Here is a 19958-nt window from a genome sequence, read left to right as displayed (position 1 = left end):
TTAGCTTTAAATAGGAATAATTTATTTAATAAGAGTTAATTAATTTCGTTAGATTTAAATTATATTTAACTTAGGGGGGTGTTAGTGTTAGGGTTAGACTTAGCTTTAGGGGTTAATACATTTATTAGAATAGCGGTGAGCTCCAGTCGGCAGATTAGGGGTTAATGTTTGAAGTTAGGTGTCGGCGATGTTAGGGAGGGCAGATTAGGGGTTAATACTATTTATGATAGGGTTAGTGAGGCGGATTAGGGGTTAATAACTTTATTATAGTAGCGCTCAGGTCCGCTCGGCAGATTAGGGGTTAATAAGTGTAGGCAGGTGGAGGCGACGTTGTGGGGGGCAGATTAGGGGTTAATAAATATAATATAGGGGTCGGCGATGTTAGGGCAGCAGATTAGGGGTACATAGGGATAATGTAAGTAGCGGCGGTTTACGGAGCGGCAGATTAGGGGTTAATAATAATATGCAGGGGTCAGCGATAGCGGGGGCGGCAGATTAGGGGTTAATAAGTGTAAGGTTAGGGGTGTTTAGACTCGGGGTACATGTTAGAGTGTTAAGTGCAGACGTAGGAAGGGTTACCGCATAGCAAACAATGGGGCTGCGTTAGGAGCTGAACGCGGCTTTTTTGCAGGTGTTTGGGTTTTTTTCAGCTCAAACAGCCCCATTGTTTCCTATGGGGGAATCGTGCACGAGCACGTTTTTGAGGCTGGCCGCGTCCGTAAGCAACTCTGGTATCGAGAGTTGAAGCTGCGTTAAAAATGCTCTACGCTCCTTTTTTGGAGCCTAACGCAGCCTTTATGTGGACTCTCAATACCAGAGTTATTTTTATGGTGCGGCCAGAAAAAAGCCTGCGTTAGTTTTTCGGGTCGTTACCGACAAAACTCCAAATCTAGGCCTTTGTGTTTACCACCTCAAAAGGAAGTTCATTCCATGAATCCACCACCCCCCTTAATTCTATTATCAAATTTTCTTTATTCTCTTGTTATCCATTGCTGAAGGGATAGCATTGCACCACTGACAGGAAGCTGAAAATATATATTTAGCCAATCACAAGAAACAAATGTGTGTAGGCACCAATTAGCAGCCACTCCAACTAGTGTATAATACGTGCATATTCATTTTTTAACAAGGGATAATAAGAGATTGAAGCACATTTGAAAATAGAAGTGAATTTAAAAGTGTCTTAAAATGACATGCTCTATCTGAATCATGCAAGTAATTTTGACTTTCCTATCCCTTTAAAACTTTCTCCTGCCCCACCTTCACAATCTTTTTTTTATTATTATTAATAATTTTTATTGAGGTTTCAAGTATTACAGACAATATCTGAGTGAGCACAATATAAATAATTTGGAAAGATAATACAAAATATGTCAGCTTTTCCAGAATACGTAAGAAATAAGTCTGTGGCTGAATTAAACAGGAGTAAAATCTAAATTTTACCTATAATGATCCTCCAATTAGACAGAAGGCTCTCTCTTGGCCCCATATTTGCTCATGTGACCTTAAAAAGGGATTCTAACAAGTCTAGGAGGCCACTCTTAGGCCATGAACTTTGGCAAATTCTCAATTGTAACAAAAGTATGATATCATAAGAGATAACATCAAACAATCATTTTGGGGCCTATCTATCAAGCCCCGAAAGGAGCTTGACGGCCCGTGTACAATCGGGTTGATTGACACCTCCCTGCTGGCAGCACATTGGCCGCGAGTCAGCAGGGGGCGGCGTTGCACCAGCAGCTCTTGTGAACTGCTGGTGCAATGTTAAATGCGGAGAGCGTATTGCTCTCTGCATTCAGCAATGTCTTGCGGACCTGATCCGCACTGTCGGATCAGGTCCGCAAGACATTTCATAAATATGCCTCTGAGTGTTAATATTATCATGTATGTCACATATAAGAAGGCTAAAAAATAAACAAACCTTTAGCTATGACTGCCTTAGATTGAACAACAATCTATGAATATATAACTCAAAGGGGGAATAATGAATTTAAACCTACCATGTAAGGGAACCTTATAATGATTCAGAGAATACTAATAGCATGGCTTTGTCCATAAGGCTGTGGCAAGGGTATTATAACAGGGGCTATTACTATAATGAGTTAGATGCTATTATATTATGGCTAATTTCTAAAGCTAGCTATGCCTTATTAGTCCCATGACACACATCGTAGTATGTCAACAAGTATAACATTTAAAAGAAATCTGTAAAGGATTTACAGTTGGAGGGGAGGGGAAATAGACACAAGTCATGAACTGATTCATCATTATCTGGAGGCAAACTTAAGTAAACATCTTACATAAACCCATGTTTCTATGACTAACAACCCAGGACAATATAAGAATCTCATAATACAGAAGTTTCTCTAGGTCACATATACCCAGAAGTAGAGTAACAGAATCATGCACATATTAATATTAATCAACTTTAATAAGATAAAAAAGCAGTGACATCTCCCGAAATTTCTGTGAAAAATAAAGTTTATATATAAAAATTAAACCGTATAGCATTTATAAGATAGCTCAGGTGTCTCAAAACTTCAAGCATCAATGAAAGCTATAATTGTAGTAAAGCAAAAAACATGGCATTATATACCACCATATGAAACAAATAAGGAATAGAATGGCGTCCCATATATTGTATTAGCAACTTAGCTTATGCCAATTCTCATAAGTTCAACCAGACATCCAGTTTTCGTAAGGTTGACAAATGGATGTTCAAGTTTAGCTGGTGTAGTGGTTATCCAGCAGATAAAAGACGCAACTATGTAACGGCTCCTGTAAGATATGTAGTCTGCATTGGCAAGCCTCTTTAGCAGGGGCAGCATCTCCATGAGTGGGCCCATCTCTTCCGATGCTGACTAGCAGGTCTTAGTTGGTTTCTCAGTGAGGGTAGGGAAGATATGGAGGTGTGTCATGATCTGATCATTGCCGTGCTGCTGCTCCCGGATCTCTCTCTCTCCTTCTTCGCCGTGTCACGTTGCTGAGTAATGTGACGCGGCCTTCCTGTGTCACACCTCCTAAGTCATCACAGCCTTTAAATCTCCTGCGGGACTTCTCTCTGGTGCCCGTTTTTCGGATATCGTTTCCGGCTTACTGGCTTGTATACTGACCATGATTGCATTTACCTTTATCCTGCTGAAAGGGTCATTTGACTATTGCTTGCCTGACCACTCTGTTGCCAAATCCTTAAACCTGCTTAAAGGGACATTTGACCATTGCTTGCCTGACCACTCTGCTGCTGAATCCTTAAACCTGCTTAAAGGGACATTTGACCATTGCTTGCCTGACCACTCTGTTGCTGAATCCTTAAACCTGCACAAAGGGACATTGACCATTGTTTTGCCTGACCACTCTGTTGCTGAATCCTTAAACCTGCTTAAAGGGGCATTTGACCTCTGCTCTGCCTGACCACTCTAATGGATCATCCGCTACCTGCTTTAAAGTGATACTGACATCTGCTTTGCCTGACCACTGTAGCAGAATATCCTCAGCCTGCTTTTTTAGTTTCTGTACATTGTGCTAGCGTGTGTATCCATTATCACTCTAGCAGTTGGTCCTAATCCTGGACTGACTCTATACAGCTGACAGAAAAAACAGGCCATAACATTGACCCTGCTGAGCTATCCAGGGCCATGAACCACCAGGGACAATTGTTGGGATCTCATGCCACTCATTTGCAATCCCTGGACTCCAAATTGGATCAGATTGTTGCGTTACTACAAAGTCTGGTTGCTACACTACAATCCATCCCTACCTTGCCCCCCTCTTCCATTCCAGCAACCCCTCCACAAGGGAAATTTGGCCCCAGGATACCCCTTCCTGACAAATATAATGGTAATCCTGAAGACTGCCGGGGTTTTTTGAACCAGTGCCTCCTTCATTTTCGCAGCAGCGCTGTGCTGTTTACTACACCTTCTTCTATGATAACATTTCTTATATCCTTGATGAAAGGAAAAGCCCTGGCCTGGGTATCCCCTTTATTGGAAAAGAATGATCCTATACTTCAAGATGTAGATTCCTCACTGTCCATATTTTCTGAGGTTTTTGACAAACCTGGGCGATCCTCAGCTGCAGAAGCTGGTCTTTTAGATCTTCGTCAAGGAACCCAGTCAGTGGCACAGTATGCAATTGAATTCCGCACACTTACGGCCGAGATCTCTTGGAATCAGGGAGACCTTAGAGCAGCTTTTCGTTTGGGTCTCTCTGAATGTCTCAAAGACAAACTAGTATATCGGGATCTTCCAGAATCCCTTATCAATCTATGTATTAGGCTTGATGCTAGGTATTGCAAAAGGCAACAAGAAAGAGAGAGAACCCGTAAGCCTATATTCCGAGACCGAATGCCAGAGAAGACGCTCACTTGTTCTATAACTATACTGTGGTCTTAAAGGGACACTTGTTGAAGGACTTTCCCACCAGACCAGTAAAAGCCAGGGCTTAACGGATTGAGGGACTGAGTTAAGCCAAATAGAATTATCTTCCCTCAACAACAAACTCTTTGTGCTGGTGATTCTTCACCTAGGACTTTACAAGCTTTATACTCAAGGCCTCATTGATTCCCGTGCTGGAGGTGTGTTCATAGATTCTACCTTTGTAACCACACACATGATACCTCTACAATCAAAAGGGTACTCAGTCAAGGTCTCCACTGTCAGCGGTGATCCACTGGGTTCTGGATTCATTCAGTTTTCTACCAAGCCATTACAATTTTCCATAGGAGTTCTTGATTCTGAAACAATCACTTTTGATGTCATTCGATTCCTCAATTTCCAATAATATTTGGCCTCCCCTAGCTCCAGTTACACAACTCTACGTTTTCCTGGGCACAAGGCAAACTCACTTCTTGGTGTTCTTCATGTTTGAGCAACTGTTTACATAGTCCTGTCAAACGCCCTGTCACCATAGCACTTGCCATGGAAACCCCTAGCTCCTTACCAACTTCCTATCTGGACTTTCTTGATGTGTTTTCCAAAAAAGAGGTGGAACGCCTCCCTCCTCATCGTCCTTTTGATTGTCCCATAGACTTGCTCCCTGGAGCTCCTTTGACCCGTGGCAGGACTTATCCTCTTTCCAGACCTGAAAACCTTGCCCTGGAAGAGAATATCAAGGATAACCTGGCTAGAGGTTTTATAAGACCTTCTTCTTCACCTGTGGGGGCTGGCTTCTTTTTTGTGGAAAAAAAGAATGGAGGCCTTCGACCCTGTATAGACTTTAGAGGTCTAAATCCGATCGCTGTAAAGAACAGTTACCCATTACCACTAATTCCTGAATTGTTTACTTTTCTGCAAAGATCCACAATATTTACGAAATTGGATCTTCGAGGTGCATACAATCTCATCCGAATGGGCAAGGGAGATGAATGGAAGACAGCTTTTAATACCCGCTTTGGGCATACCTTTTTGTGCTCTGTAATGCCAATGCAGTGTTCCAACACTTTGTGAATGAGATTTTCCGGGATTATTTGAATATCTTTGTTATCATCTACCTTGACGATATCCTCATCTTCTCACAAAATTACCAAGATCATGTATCCCATGTCAGGAAAGTACTTCAACATCTCAGAGACAATCATCTTTTTGCAAGGATTCCCATCCAAGGATACGTAATATCTAAGATAGGCTTTGAAATGGATCCAACTAAACTTTTGTCCATTATCAAATGGCCTAGACCACTCTGTTGCTGAATTCTTAAACCTGCTTAAAGGGACATTTGACCATTGCTTGCCTGACCACTCTGTTGCTGAATCCTTAAACCTGCTAAAGGGACATTTGACCATTGCTTGCCTGACCACCCTGTTGCTGAATCCTTAAAACTGCTTAATGGGACATTTGACCATTGCTTGCCTGACAACTCTGTTGTGGAATCCTTAAACCTGCTTAAAGGGGCATTGACCATTGCTTTGCCTGACCACTCTGTTGCTGAATCCTTAAACCTCTTGAAAGGGACATTTGACCTCTGCTTTGCCTGACCACTCTAGCGGAATATCCTCAGCCTGCTTTTTAGTTTCTTTACATTGTACTCTACTTCTCATCAAGTACCTGTTCCCGTGGCCCTGCATCATCTGTGAGTACACAGTTTTCTTTTCCTGCATACTAACTGTTTTTTATTTCCTGGGTGGGTCACATCCTGGCTTTCTCACAGTGTGCTAGCGTATGTATCAATTATCACTCTAGCAGTTGGGCCTAATCCTGGACTGACTCTATATGGCTGACAGATGCACAGTCATAAACTGCAAGTGCTAAGAGTAGGTACTTCAACAACAGCAGGCAACATGGATCCCTGCGGATCTGGTCTGCCATCTCCAAGCTGCTGAAACATCCACGGCGCAGCTCCACTCATAAAATTCACCTCACCACACTCAGCGCCAACCAGTGGTGTGGCTCCACACTCCAAGCTAGCTGGTTGCTCCAATTTGCAAAAGCTTTCCAGCTAGGTTTACAATAGGTGCTTGGGTCAGGTATGTGAGAAGTTTGGTAGGTAGCTCTAGTGAAGGCTGAATCTCTCCTTTTGCACTAGCACAGACATCTTTTAGGGAGATATATTCCTCTTTGAATGCAGCGGAAAGCTAATTAAAATGGGCATCCAGCATGGCTTCCACTTCCCTCAGGATTAGCTTAGTATCTAGTGCCATTTTGAAAGAACTATGCATGATTTCTAAGCAGATGTGTTATGTCCCTTGTCACAGAAGGTAATAGATTATCAGCAGTAGGAAAATATATTAAGATCTTTTCTCCTTATTTTCAAAGGTCATCAGTGTCTATGCACTGTATACCCGGCGCACAAGATACCAGGGGGGTTGTTGAAAGCCTCTCACTGAGCAATCTGCCTCAGGCCTCAATGCTCTGGATTAGTTATCAGCTTGATTTGTAGACTTTGACTATCGGGATAAAGTTGTTAGATGGTCCTCTTAGTCACTGATAAAATGCAGATTATCTGTGATCCCCTTAGAGCAACCGATGTTGCGACCATTCAAGGTGCTGCCCAGTAACATAGCATTTTTTTCTTTTGGCTTTTGCTGGATATAACTACTTTCAGCAGAAAAGTCTGCAAACTATTTGTAAAACTATTACTAAACACAAGATCAGCATATATGCCTCCATCATGGCTTCTAAGTTCTTATTTATTTACCTGTGATTTACTGGCACAGGTCATATGCTGTTTTCAACAGATTATGGCATTTCAAAAAAATCTCCTTCGTTAAAACATATCTACAAAAATAATATTTATAGGTTTGGGATACTGGAATATAACAGAGCATACTACATATCCTGCTTCACTGATCTGCAGACAAGAGAGACAGTGAAGTAGGATTAAGGGCAGAGTTTGTATATTTCTCAGTAGGTCAGGAATTGTGACTTTTGATTGGCCATAGCTAAGTAAAAAAACCGCCTTGTTTAGGTTAAAAATCAGTAAATGATAGTGGAACATTGTTCAAGTTTGGTATCCCTTTAAGGTATAAAATATGTTTTTTCAGGTTTTTTCCCCCCAAAAGATCAGTTTCACTGGCTTTATTTCATTATTGTCCAAGTTGATTGCAATTCATTAGCAGACATGTGATTGACTCTATACTGGGTAACATGGTTATTATGTATTCATTAAAACGTTTTTGCTTTTGTCAGATTCACATTGTATAATAATTAAAATCATTTAATAAAAGTGAAAATATACAAAGGAAGTCTTTTTTTTTGCAGAAAAAGGATTTGCAGTGTAATATTGTAATTTATGTTTTTTTATATTTAAATAGAAATTATTATGTTTTAGTAATTTCATATTTTCAAGAGAAAAAAAAACATAGCTGGCTGCTATTAATTATTATGGGATGTAATCCATTGTTCTTATAGCAGAGCAAAATGAGGACAAGGATTTTGAAATCCTGCCTTGAATACATCTAACATGCAATTGTGCAGAGCAACAGAATAAATATTCATAGTGTTTGCAGCAAAGAAAAAAAACTAGATGTGAACTATAAGAGTAAAGAGACTATATCAAGATGTGTTTGATGTATCTCACTTTATTTCTAGTAATTTGAAAAATTCTGCAAGCAAAAATTAACCTAATCAAATCAAACATATTAAAATGTATCTGTGCAACTGTAAGGTTAACTGGAAATCACCTTTACTAAATAAACTTGTGCAGACATTTTGCATACCAAGTTCAGGAAAAAGCCATGAATACAGGCATGAACCAGGTGTCAATGTCAGAGAAGGGAGCAGGAGAACTGACAGAGTACAAGCCTTGGTCAGGAGCTAGGAGATCTGTCTTTAGCCAAGTCGTGGAACCCAAGTAGTTGCCAGAAGAATAATCCAAAATACGATTCCAAAAGTAAGTAGCCAGGTAATCAGTTTAAAAAAGATAACTTAGTAAGGGGACAGGCAAGAAGCAGGATCCAGAAAACAGGCCACTGTCATAACAGGAAAGGAATTTTAAGGGCATGAAAACCAGGATTGTTGTAAACAGAAAACAAGATAGTGCTTTCATGGGCTTTTTAAACTTCCTGCACCTCAATACCTGAAGGTCACAAATAGCGCTCAATATGGTTTACACACTCTATGCTATGTTTAGCACTACCATAGATGCACACCACACCCTCATCAGAAGCAATGTTACACTCAGTTCAAAGTTCTACAATTCATTCACCAAATTGTCCACAGTGCACCCTAAGACTTGATGGGCTGTGATAAGGAATGCCAAATATTCCAGGTGCATTTAGCATTAAGAATCAAACATCACTTTTATTATCCAATTAATCAAAACGTACTTGCAGCAAAAAACGAATACTTCAATGCACTTATAAAATCCCCAGAGCACAAATGTGAAACAACTCATGCGTTTCGGCTGGGGCCGTACTCATAGCTGATAAAATCACCTTGATACCTGCACTATTTAATATTATTATTATTATCAGGTATTTGTAGAGCACCAACAGATTCCGCAGCGCTGGATTTAAAACCCTAATCAGTTACTGATTGGCTAAGAACAAAGTACCAATGTGCTATGGGATTGGCTATGAATCTATGGACTAAGTAGGTGTGGTTAGATTTACTCTAATAACATATAATTATATATATATATATATATATATATATATATATATATATATAAATATATAAAAATATATATATACAGGGAGCGCAGAATTATTAGGCAAATGAGTATTTTGACCACATCATCCTCTTTATGCATGTTGTCTTACTCCAAGCTGTATAGGCTCGAAAGCCTACTACCAATTAAGCATATTAGGTGATGTGCATCTCTGTAATGAGAAGGGGTGTGGTCTAATCACATCAACACCCTATATCAGGTGTGCATAATTATTAGGCAACTTCCTTTCCTTTGGCAAAATGGGTCAAAAGAAGGACTTGACAGGCTCAGAAAAGTCAAAAATAGTGAGATATCTTGCAGAGGGATGCAGCACTCTTAAAATTGCAAAGCTTCTGAAGCGTGATCATCGAACAATCAAGCGTTTCATTCAAAATAGTCAACAGGGTCGCAAGAAGCGTGTGGAAAAACCAAGGCGCAAAATAACTGCCCATGAACTGAAAAAAGTCAAGCGTGCAGCTGCCAAGATGCCACTTGCCACCAGTTTGGCCATATTTCAGAGCTGCAACATCACTGGAGTGCCCAAAAGCACAAGGTGTGCAATACTCAGAGACATGGCCAAGGTAAGAAAGGCTGAAAGACGACCACTACTGAACAAGACACACAAGCTGAAACGTCAAGACTGGGCCAAGAAATATCTCAAGACTGATTTTTCTAAGGTTTTATGGACTGATGAAATGAGAGTGAGTCTTGATGGGCCAGATGGATGGGCCCGTGGCTGGATTGGTAAAGGGCAGAGAGCTCCAGTCCGACTCAGACGCCAGCAAGGTGGAGGTGGAGTACTGGTTTGGGCTGGTATCATCAAAGATGAGCTTGTGGGGCCTTTTCGGGTTGAGGATGGAGTCAAGCTCAACTCCCAGTCCTACTGCCAGTTTCTGGAAGACACCTTCTTCAAGCAGTGGTACAGGAAGAAGTCTGCATCCTTCAAGAAAAGCATGATTTTCATGCAGGACAATGCTCCATCACACGCGTCCAAGTACTCCACAGCGTGGCTGGCAAGAAAGGGTATAAAAGAAGAAAATCTAATGACATGGCCTCCTTGTTCACCTGATCTGAACCCCATTGAGAACCTGTGGTCCATCATCAAATGTGAGATTTACAAGGAGGGAAAACAGTACACCTCTCTGAACAGTGTCTGGGAGGCTGTGGTTGCTGCTGCACGCAATGTTGATGGTGAACAGATCAAAACACTGACAGAATCCATGGATGGCAGGCTTTTGAGTGTCCTTGCAAAGAAAAGTGGCTATATTGGTCACTGATTTGTTTTTGTTTTGTTTTTGAATGTCAGAAATGTATATTTGTGAATGTTGAGATGTTATATTGGTTTCACTGGTAAAAATAAATAATTGAAATGTGTATATATTTGTTTTTTGTTAAGTTGCCTAATAATTATGCACAGTAATAGTCACCTGCACACACAGATATCCCCCTAAAATAGCTAAAACTAAAAACAAACTAAAAACTACTTCCAAAAATATTCAGCTTTGATATTAATGAGTTTTTTGGGTTCATTGAGAACATGGTTGTTGTTCAATAATAAAATTAATCCTCAAAAATACAACTTGCCTAATAATTCTGCACTCCCTGTATAGTTATATATAACATTTATTATAATAACATATAATAACATAATAACATTGTGAGTAACATTTGTGGGCTAAGCTCTTTTTCTTGGTATTTTTATGTTAAGTGTAACAATTTGGAAGACATTAGGCAATTCATTTATTTAATATAACTAATATAATATTTACATATGTAGATTTTGTTGTGTAGGTGTCACATATCAAAGTATCTGTGAGAAGTATTTTGCTTATAAAAATATTGCATAGCAAGCAGATAATCAATGCAGGCAAGGAATACACAGTCCCTTGCAGGAGATATATTTTAGATCATACTAAAAAAAAAGGTGTGCAATATCAGCCAATCCCGTAGCACATTGCTACTTTGCTCTTAGACAATCAGTAACTGATTAGGGTTTTAAATAGTGATCAAACAAACACAGAATATAATTTGCTTTTAGAGTAATTAAACTCTAGATATCAAATCCTTAGGCAGACAACATTACCACTACTCTTTTAGTTCCCACAAATGTTTTTCAATGTATTTAAAAGTGATAAACTTCATGTAAGTTATACAACAAAGCAAATAAATGGCTAGATTACGAGTTGTGCATTAAGGTAAAAAAGCAGCGTTAAAAGGTCCTAACGCTGTTTTTTCAAGCCCACTGGTATTACGAGTCTTGAAGGTTTAGGGGCACCACACACTTCTTTGGCCTTACCGCAAAACGACTTACGTAAACTTTGTAAAGTCTTTTTTCTATGGGACTTCCATAGCGTCAGTATTATGAGTCTGTTCTGGGAGGCCAAAAAGTGAGCGGTACACCCTACCCCGTCAAGAGTCCTAACGCATTTAAAAGTCAGTAGTTATGAGTTTTATGGTACAACGCCGTAGCATAAAACTCATAACTAAAGTGCTAAAAAGTACACTAACACCCATAAACTACCTATTAACCCCTAAACCGAGGCCCTCCCGCATCGCAAATACTAAAATAAAAATTTTAACCCCTTATCTGCTGCTCTGGACACCGCAGCCACCTACATTATATGTATGAACCCCTAATCTGCTGACCCCAACATTGCCGACACCTACATTACATTTATTAACCCCTAATCTGCAGCCCCCAATGTCGCCGCCACCTACCTACACTTATTAACCCCTAATCTGCCGCCCCAAACGTTGCCGCCACTATAATAAATTGATTGGAACAGCCAATAGAATGCAAGCTCAATCCTATTGGCTGATTGGATCAGCCAATAGGATTGAACTTCAATCCTATTGCTGATTACATCAGCCAATAGGATTTTTTCTACCCTAATTCCGATTGGCTGATAGAATTCTATCAGCCAATCAGAATCTAAGGGACGCCATCTTGGATGACGTCACTTAAAGGTACCTTCATTCTGTTTTAGTCGTCGGAAGAAGATGTCGGATGTCTTGAAGATGGAGACGCTCCGCGCCGGATGGATGAAGATAGAAGATACCGTCTGGATGAAGACTTGCCCATCTGGAGGACCACTTCTGCCCGGCTTGGATGAAGACTTCTGCCCGTCTGGAGGACCACTTCGCCCGGCTTGGATGAAGACGTCTCCTGGTAAAACAATCTTCAGGGGGTTAGTGTTTTTTTAAGGGTGTATTGGGTGGTTTTATTTTTTAGATTAGGGGTCTGGACTTGCAAAAGAGCTAACTGCCCTTTTAAGGGCAATGCCCATCCAAATGCCCTTTTCAGGGCAATGGGGAGGTTAGGTTTTTTAGCTAGTATTTTATTTGGGGGGTTGGTTGTGTGGGTGGTGGGTTTTACTGTTGGGGGGGTTGTTTGTATTTTTTTTACAGGTAAAAGATCTGATTACTTTGGGGAAGTGCCCCGCAAAAGGCCCTTTTAAGGGCTATTGGTATTTTAGTTTAGGCTAGGGGCTTTTTTATTTTAATAGGGCTATTAGATTAGGTGTAATTAGTTTAAATTTCTGTAATTTGTTTATTATTTTCTGTAATTTAGTGTTTTGTTTTTTTTTGTACTTTAGCTAATTTAATTTAATTTATTTAATTGTTGTTAATGTAGTTAATTTATTTAATTATAGTGTAGTGTTAAGTGTTAATGTAACTTAGGTTAGGTTTTTTTCTTTTACAGGTAAATGTATCTTTATTTTAACTAGGTAGTTATTAAATAGTTCATAGCTATTTAATAACTATTCTACATTCTACCTAGTTAAAATAAATACAAACTTGCCTGTAAAATAAAAATAAATCCTAAGCGAGCTGCAATATAACTATTAGTTATATTATAGCTATCTTAGGGTTTATGTTACAGGTAAGTATTTAGTTTTAAATAGGAATAATTTAGTTAATGATAGTAATATTTATTTAGATTTATTTAAATTATATTTAAGTTAGGGGGTGTTAGGTTTAGGGTTAGACTAAGGTTTAGGGATTAATTACTTTTGTATAGTGGCGACGACGTTGGGGGCGGCAGATTAGGGGTTAATAAATGTAGGTAGGTGGCGGCAATGTTAGGGCCGGCAGATTAAGGGTTAATAATATTTAACTAATGTTTGCAAGGCGGGAGTGCGGCGGTTTAGGGGTTAATATGTTTATTATAGTGGCGGCGACATTGGGGCGGCAGATTAGGGGTTAATAAGTGTAGGTAGGTGGCGGCGACATTGGGGGTGGCAGATAAGGGGTTAATAAGAATAATGTAGGTGTCGACGATGTTGTAGATGGCAGATTAGGGGTTAATAAGTGTTAGATTAGGGGTGTTTAGACTCGGGGTTCATGTTAGGGTGTTAGGTGTAGACATAAATGTTATTTCCCCATAGGAATCAATGGGGCTGCGTTAGTGAGTTTTACGCTGCTTTTTTGCAGGTGTTAGGCTTTTTTTCAGCCAGCTCTCCCCGTTGATTCCTATGGGGAAAATGTGCACGAGCACGTTACACCAGCTCACCGCTGACTTAAGCAGCGCTGGTATTGGAGTGCGGTAATGAGCAAAATTTTGCTCAACGCTCACTTCTTGTCTTTTAACGACAGGTTTTTGAAAACTCGTAATATCAGCGCTGCAGGTAAGTGAGCGGTGAGTGAAAACTGCTCATTAGCACCGCACAGCCTCTAACGCCAAGCTCGTAATCTAGGTGAAAGAATGTGATCAAACAAGCATGGTGCATAGATAGAAATGCAAAAAATATACTTAAATTATAATTTAAGTATATTTTTTACATTTCTAACTATTATTTGTATATACTTAAAGTTATAAAGTATGAGTAAAAACAACCTTATTGTATATATTTATAGAATACTCATAGCATCTATTTTTGCAGCTCCAAATGGCAGTAAAATATGTTAAAAGAACAAAACAGAGATATTGGTACTAACTCAGCAGCCATCATTCTTAAAACTGTCTTTTCTCAAACTTTTTAAACATGGTTAAGAGATATAGGATATGTGCTAGAAATATACAATATTTAAAATTGAATTATAAAAACTGTATATGTTTCTTACACGGTGCTTGAATCCAAATAGACCAATAGTTACACAGTCTAATTGTCAGGATATTTCACTTCTCACGCCAGAACAAAAAAATATTTTCACTCCATCAACCATCTAGAGTATTGGGAAAGGAATGAAATTTCTGACAATTTATGTTAAAGACAGTTAGGAAACAGCAAAAATATATGTTTCATATTCCTCACTGAGCAGATAAAAATAGCATTAAGTTGAGTGTTGGGTTTATGGTGGCTGTTTGCACACATTGGAACAAGCGCACGTATTACAAGTTGAGAGTACAATTGAATTTAATGTGTGTTGGGTTAGCTTGACTTCAGAACGCTGGTTAACTGTTATGCTCGAATAAAAGGTGTCACAAAACACATTTAAAAGTACAGTTACATCCATAATAGGACTGTCTGATAAAAAAATGTTGGAAAAATTGCAATAAAAAGTTATAAGGGCTCAAAAATATGAGGTGTCATGTGTTAGAAAAAAAAAAAGCATGCAAAGGTCTTTAACATAGATACATACATATACAAATCTAAAAAGTAATTTGCGCGAGTCGGGTTGAGATGGTATTACAAGTTAACCTACCGCTAGCGCAATAACCCTACTCGTGCTATACTATAAGCCCATCCCCACTACACTATTAACCTCTAATCTGCCACATCCCCACAACACAAACTACCTATGTACACTATTAACCACTAATCTGCCACACCCTCGCATTACAAACGAACTAAATATACTATTAACCCCAAAACTGCCACGCCCCCCACATAACAATAGCTAAACTACACAATTAACTCCTAAACCGCCATCCCCCCACATTGCAAACTTCCTAAACTACAACATGAATCCCTATACCACCATCCCCCCACATGGCAAACTACCTAAACTACACTATTAACCCCTAAACTGCCATTTTTTTAATAGTAAGATTAGTTTTTTTTTTTAAAGGTAGTTAGAATTTTATTTTGTAATTTTTGGGGTATTTTAATTTGGGTTAAGTTAGGAGGTGTTAGGTTAGGGGGGTTTAGATGTTAGTTTATTACTTTGTAATGTGGGGGGAAGGCAGTTTATGGGTTAATAGTGTAGTTTAGAATTTGCAATGTGGGGGATAATGGTTTAGGGGTTAATAGTGTGCTTAGGTACTTTGCAATGTAGGGGGAGGTAGTTTAGGGGTTAATAGTTTATTTAGGTACTTTGTTATGTCAGATGATGGAAATTTAGGGGTTAATTGTGTGTTTAGATAGTTTGGGATGTGGGGTGATGGCGGTTTAGGGTTAATAGTTTATTTAGGCAGGTTGCAATGTAGAGGGATGGTGGTATAGAGGTTAATAGTGTGTATAAAGTAACTATTTAATCTAGACAAACTCTTTACGCAAACTTTAAAGTTGCATAAAAAGTTTGATCAGTAAATGTGATTGCACTTACACTATCGCATTTACTTTCAACTTGTAATATATGTGCTACTTTTCTCTTTACATTCCCCATAGAAAATATGAGGAGCATAAATTATCGTGAGTTGGCGCAAACAACTTTGCGGTACTTTTGATAGTGCTCTACTTGTAATATGGATTTGAGCATAAAAAATACTGCAACCTCACGATTGCATTTACGCTCCTAGTGCTCCACTTGTAATCTAGCCCTAAATATATATATATATATATATATATATAATATAAATAATATAATATATATTTATATGTGAGTGTACATATGTATTAATGTATTTGTGTTTAACTGTATACTTATTGCACATATTTCACATTCCAATGTTTTTCAATTGCAGGATTATGTTATTTTTATTCTTATATATATATATACTTACACCTGCATATCTATTTCTATAGATATATAGGTATACAGTAGGTATGTATTTTACATGAAGAATATCACATATATATAGATATATAAATGTATTATTTAATAATAAAAAGTACATTATTTTCTATCAGCTAGATTACAAGTTTTGCGCTATAGAGGGTGGGAAATGAACACAACAAAAGTTGCGTTATTTCACTCCACATAGCACTGCCATTACAAGTTTTTGAAAAGCCGCCTTGTGCATGCAATATGGTGGCGATGAGCTCCATACCACACAAAATCCAAGGGCTGAGAATACGTGCTTGTGCATGCTTTCCCCATAGACTTTAATAGGGAGAGCGTGTTAGAAAAAAAACTAACACCTGAAGCGCAGAATGGCAATCGCCGTAACGCAACCCCATTGATGTCTATGGGGAAAAAAAAGTTAAGTTTAAACCTAACACCCTGAAATAAACCTCAAGTCTAAACACCCCTAATTTGCTGCGCCCAACATTGTGGACACCTAAATAAAGTTATTAATCCCTAATCTGCCACTCCCGACATCACCGCCACTAAAAAAAGTTATTATCCCCTATTCTGCCGCTCCCCCACATTGCCGCAAATAGAATAAAGTTATTAACCCCTATTCCCCTGCACCCCAACATCGCCAACACTAAAATAAATATATTAATCCCTATACCACCACTCCCTGACATCGCCGCCACTAAATAAAGTTATTAACTTCTAAACCTCTGGCCTCCCACATCACCAACACTAAATGCCCTTTTAAGGGCAATGCAAAAGAGCTATATGCCCATACAAATGCCCTTTTCAGGGCAATGGGTAGCTTAGGTTTTTGTTAGAGTTAGGTTTTTTATTTTGGGGGGTTGATTGGGTTTTACTGTTGGGGGGTTCTTTGTATTTTTTTACAGGAAAAAGAGCTGATTTCTTTAGGGCAATGCCCTACAGAAGGCCCTTTTAAGTGTTATTTGTTGTTTATTGTAGGCTAGGGTTTATTTTTACTTTTGGTGGGATTTTTAATTTTTATAGGGGTATTATATTTGGTTTAATTGTTTTTATTTTGGATAATTTCGTTTGTATTTTTTGTAATTTAGTGTTTGTTATTTTTTGCAATTTAGTATTTTTTATTTTTTGTAATTTTAGAATTAATTTTTTTAGTAGTGTTAGTTTTTTTTTTAATGTGTAATTCAGTTTATTTAATTAATAGTTATTTAAATTTTCGTATAATAGTTATGTTAGGTTAATTTATAGTTTAAAATTAGTTTTTTTAATTTCACAGGTAAGTTTTTATTTATTTTAAGATAGGGTTAATAACTGTTATTAGTGGCGGCAATGTTGGGAGCAGCAGATTAGGGGTTAATAACTTTAATTTAGTGTTTGCGATGTGGGAGGGCGGCGGAATAGGGGTTAATAGGTAGTTTATGGATGTTAGTGTACATTGTAACATTTTAGTTACGAGTTTTGTGTAACAATTTTGTTGCGCAAAACTCATAACTACTGGTCTCAGATAATGGAACGAATCGTGTCGGTATAGGCTGGAACTCAAGCATTTTAGCCACACCGCACAACCTGTAATACCGGTGCTATGGAAATCCCACGCAAATGTGGTTTTGATGTTGCGTTACGTAATGGCTGCGTTACAGTTTTTACGCTGAAATGGCATTTTTTTCTACGTTAAAAAAGTAATGCAAAACTCGTAATCTAGGTGCTTGTGAACAACATAGGAATGTAAAATATGTGTTTTGTGCATTGTGTCTCTCAATTTAGATCTTAATGCGGTTAGGTAAGCGCACATAAAAACCTAATATTCTTAAGGCGCATTTTTGAAATATTACATATAAAATATTAAAATATTTAATATACATTATTACAAATTATTAAACTTACTGTAAAATATATAGATATATTCTATGGATTATATAGAATATTTTACAGTATGTTTGTAATATTTCAATAATGCGCCATTAAGAATACTTTGTTTTCATGTGCGCTAACACGACCGTGTTAACATCTAAATTGCGAAACAAGATGTGTAAAACATATACATTACATTCCTATGTTCTTCACATAATAATGTTCGTTTTATTATATATATATATATATATATATATATATATATATATATATATATATATACTGTATATATATATATATATATATATATATATATATATATATATATATGATACTGTTCATGTAAAATACATATGTATACCGATATATCTCTAGGAATAGATATGCAGGTTCATATATATATATATATATATATATATATTCCACAATATATTTGCTATACTCTAGATAGATAATGATGATGTATATAGTCTGAGTATAACAAGCTAGGATTTACATGACAGATGACATAGCCTATAGATACTTAGGTTATGTACGTTTTTGGTAAATTTGAGTAACTAAGCTTAAGAATATAAGAGGGATACTAGCAACCAGACATAATCATACTGTAACATGATAGTTTTCTATGCATAAGGCAGGTTGCAGCTGCTATTACTATTTGTATAAAACAATTATGGGCAGATTGAGGCAAATAATTAGGTTCCGGTTAGAAGTAAGACCGCTAGTACAGTGAGTTTATCTACTTTACCTGCACAATGTATACTGTATATTGTGATTGAATAGATCTGATCGCTGTTTCTGTTTACACTCTTTCTGACATGCGTGCACCATATTCATGATATCTCTGACTTTGCTTTTTAGAATTGTCCTTATGGTATTCCCGTAGTGCACCAGAGGTGCATGCCAGTTGCACCAATGGAACGCTAATGGGTTTTTTCCTCCTGGACTTAGATGCACGGTACATAATGGGGTAAAGTCACTGTAATTTTTACTTTGTTTTTAATAATAAAAACCTGATTGATTTAAAACCGGAGAGTGTCTTTGTGATCGTGGAATATATGCTGTTGTTTAAGTGCACACTGGAAGCTAAAGTTAAAGTTTGGGAGTGCTGGTCTGTATTGCCCATATGTATAAAAGAAGTGGGGGACATGGTTTGAGGGTTTCAATACCTTATTATGGCAATGATTAATGAAGAAGATTGGGAGAGGGACATTAATGATACGTTCAGCCTCACCAAAAAAGAAAATGAATCTACACAGGAGGTGAGAATAGTAACATCTATAAAGTATTTAAGTCTTATAAGAATAGATCATACAGACGATTGAAACTAAAATGGGAAATCTCTAGCCTTAATAAATACACCAAATCTAACATGGTCCCAAGGGGTCTAAGATTCAGAAAAACACCAGGCAACATCCTTAAAGATCCCCTACTTGAAGGTTTTAATACCACATGGGACAGTTATTTATCAGAAAACACTCTGAGACTGGAAAAGGTAACTAAACAACTAGAAGACTCCAATAAAATTCTAGAATATGAGAGATCAATGAATGGGGTCAACTAGAACTTAAAAAAATACAGGAAGACACTAAATTTAGGAAAAAAAGAAAGTTTCAAAGGGATCAGGATTATCAAACAAACAAAGTGTATGTTTTTTTCTAGGGGTGGCAACACAGACACTTCCTTAGACACAGATAAATCAACAGCAATTGAAGAGGGAAGATCAAAAATCAGAAATAAGAGATGCAATCAAAGGCCTTTTTTAGGCAAAATGAAAATGAACCAACAAAAAGGAAAAAACGTAGAGCAGAGAGAAAACACAGGGGACTAAGATACAGCAAAAAAAAGCATAGAATCTGAGGAGTCAACAATAAGTACAATAGAACTTGCCACTGAATCTGACACGAATGACCTTAAAATAATTAATCTATCCAATAAATCCCTTTCCTTGGAACATGAGCAGGTACTACAAAAAGGGATTATCCCTACTAACAAAGTAGATAAGTTCAATGTAGTTAAAGACCTGCACATGTTGGCAAGGAAAGTTATTTTTGAAATAAAAATGCACATGAGTAAGGAGAAACAACAGGTATTGGACCAACGGGATAGATTGATGTTAAAAGATCTGACATCCCTAT

The sequence above is a fragment of the Bombina bombina genome, chromosome 4, assembly GCF_027579735.1.
Source record: "Bombina bombina isolate aBomBom1 chromosome 4, aBomBom1.pri, whole genome shotgun sequence".
Taxonomy (NCBI): Eukaryota; Metazoa; Chordata; class Amphibia; order Anura; family Bombinatoridae; genus Bombina; species Bombina bombina.
Note: the sequence above shows the minus strand (reverse complement) of the source record.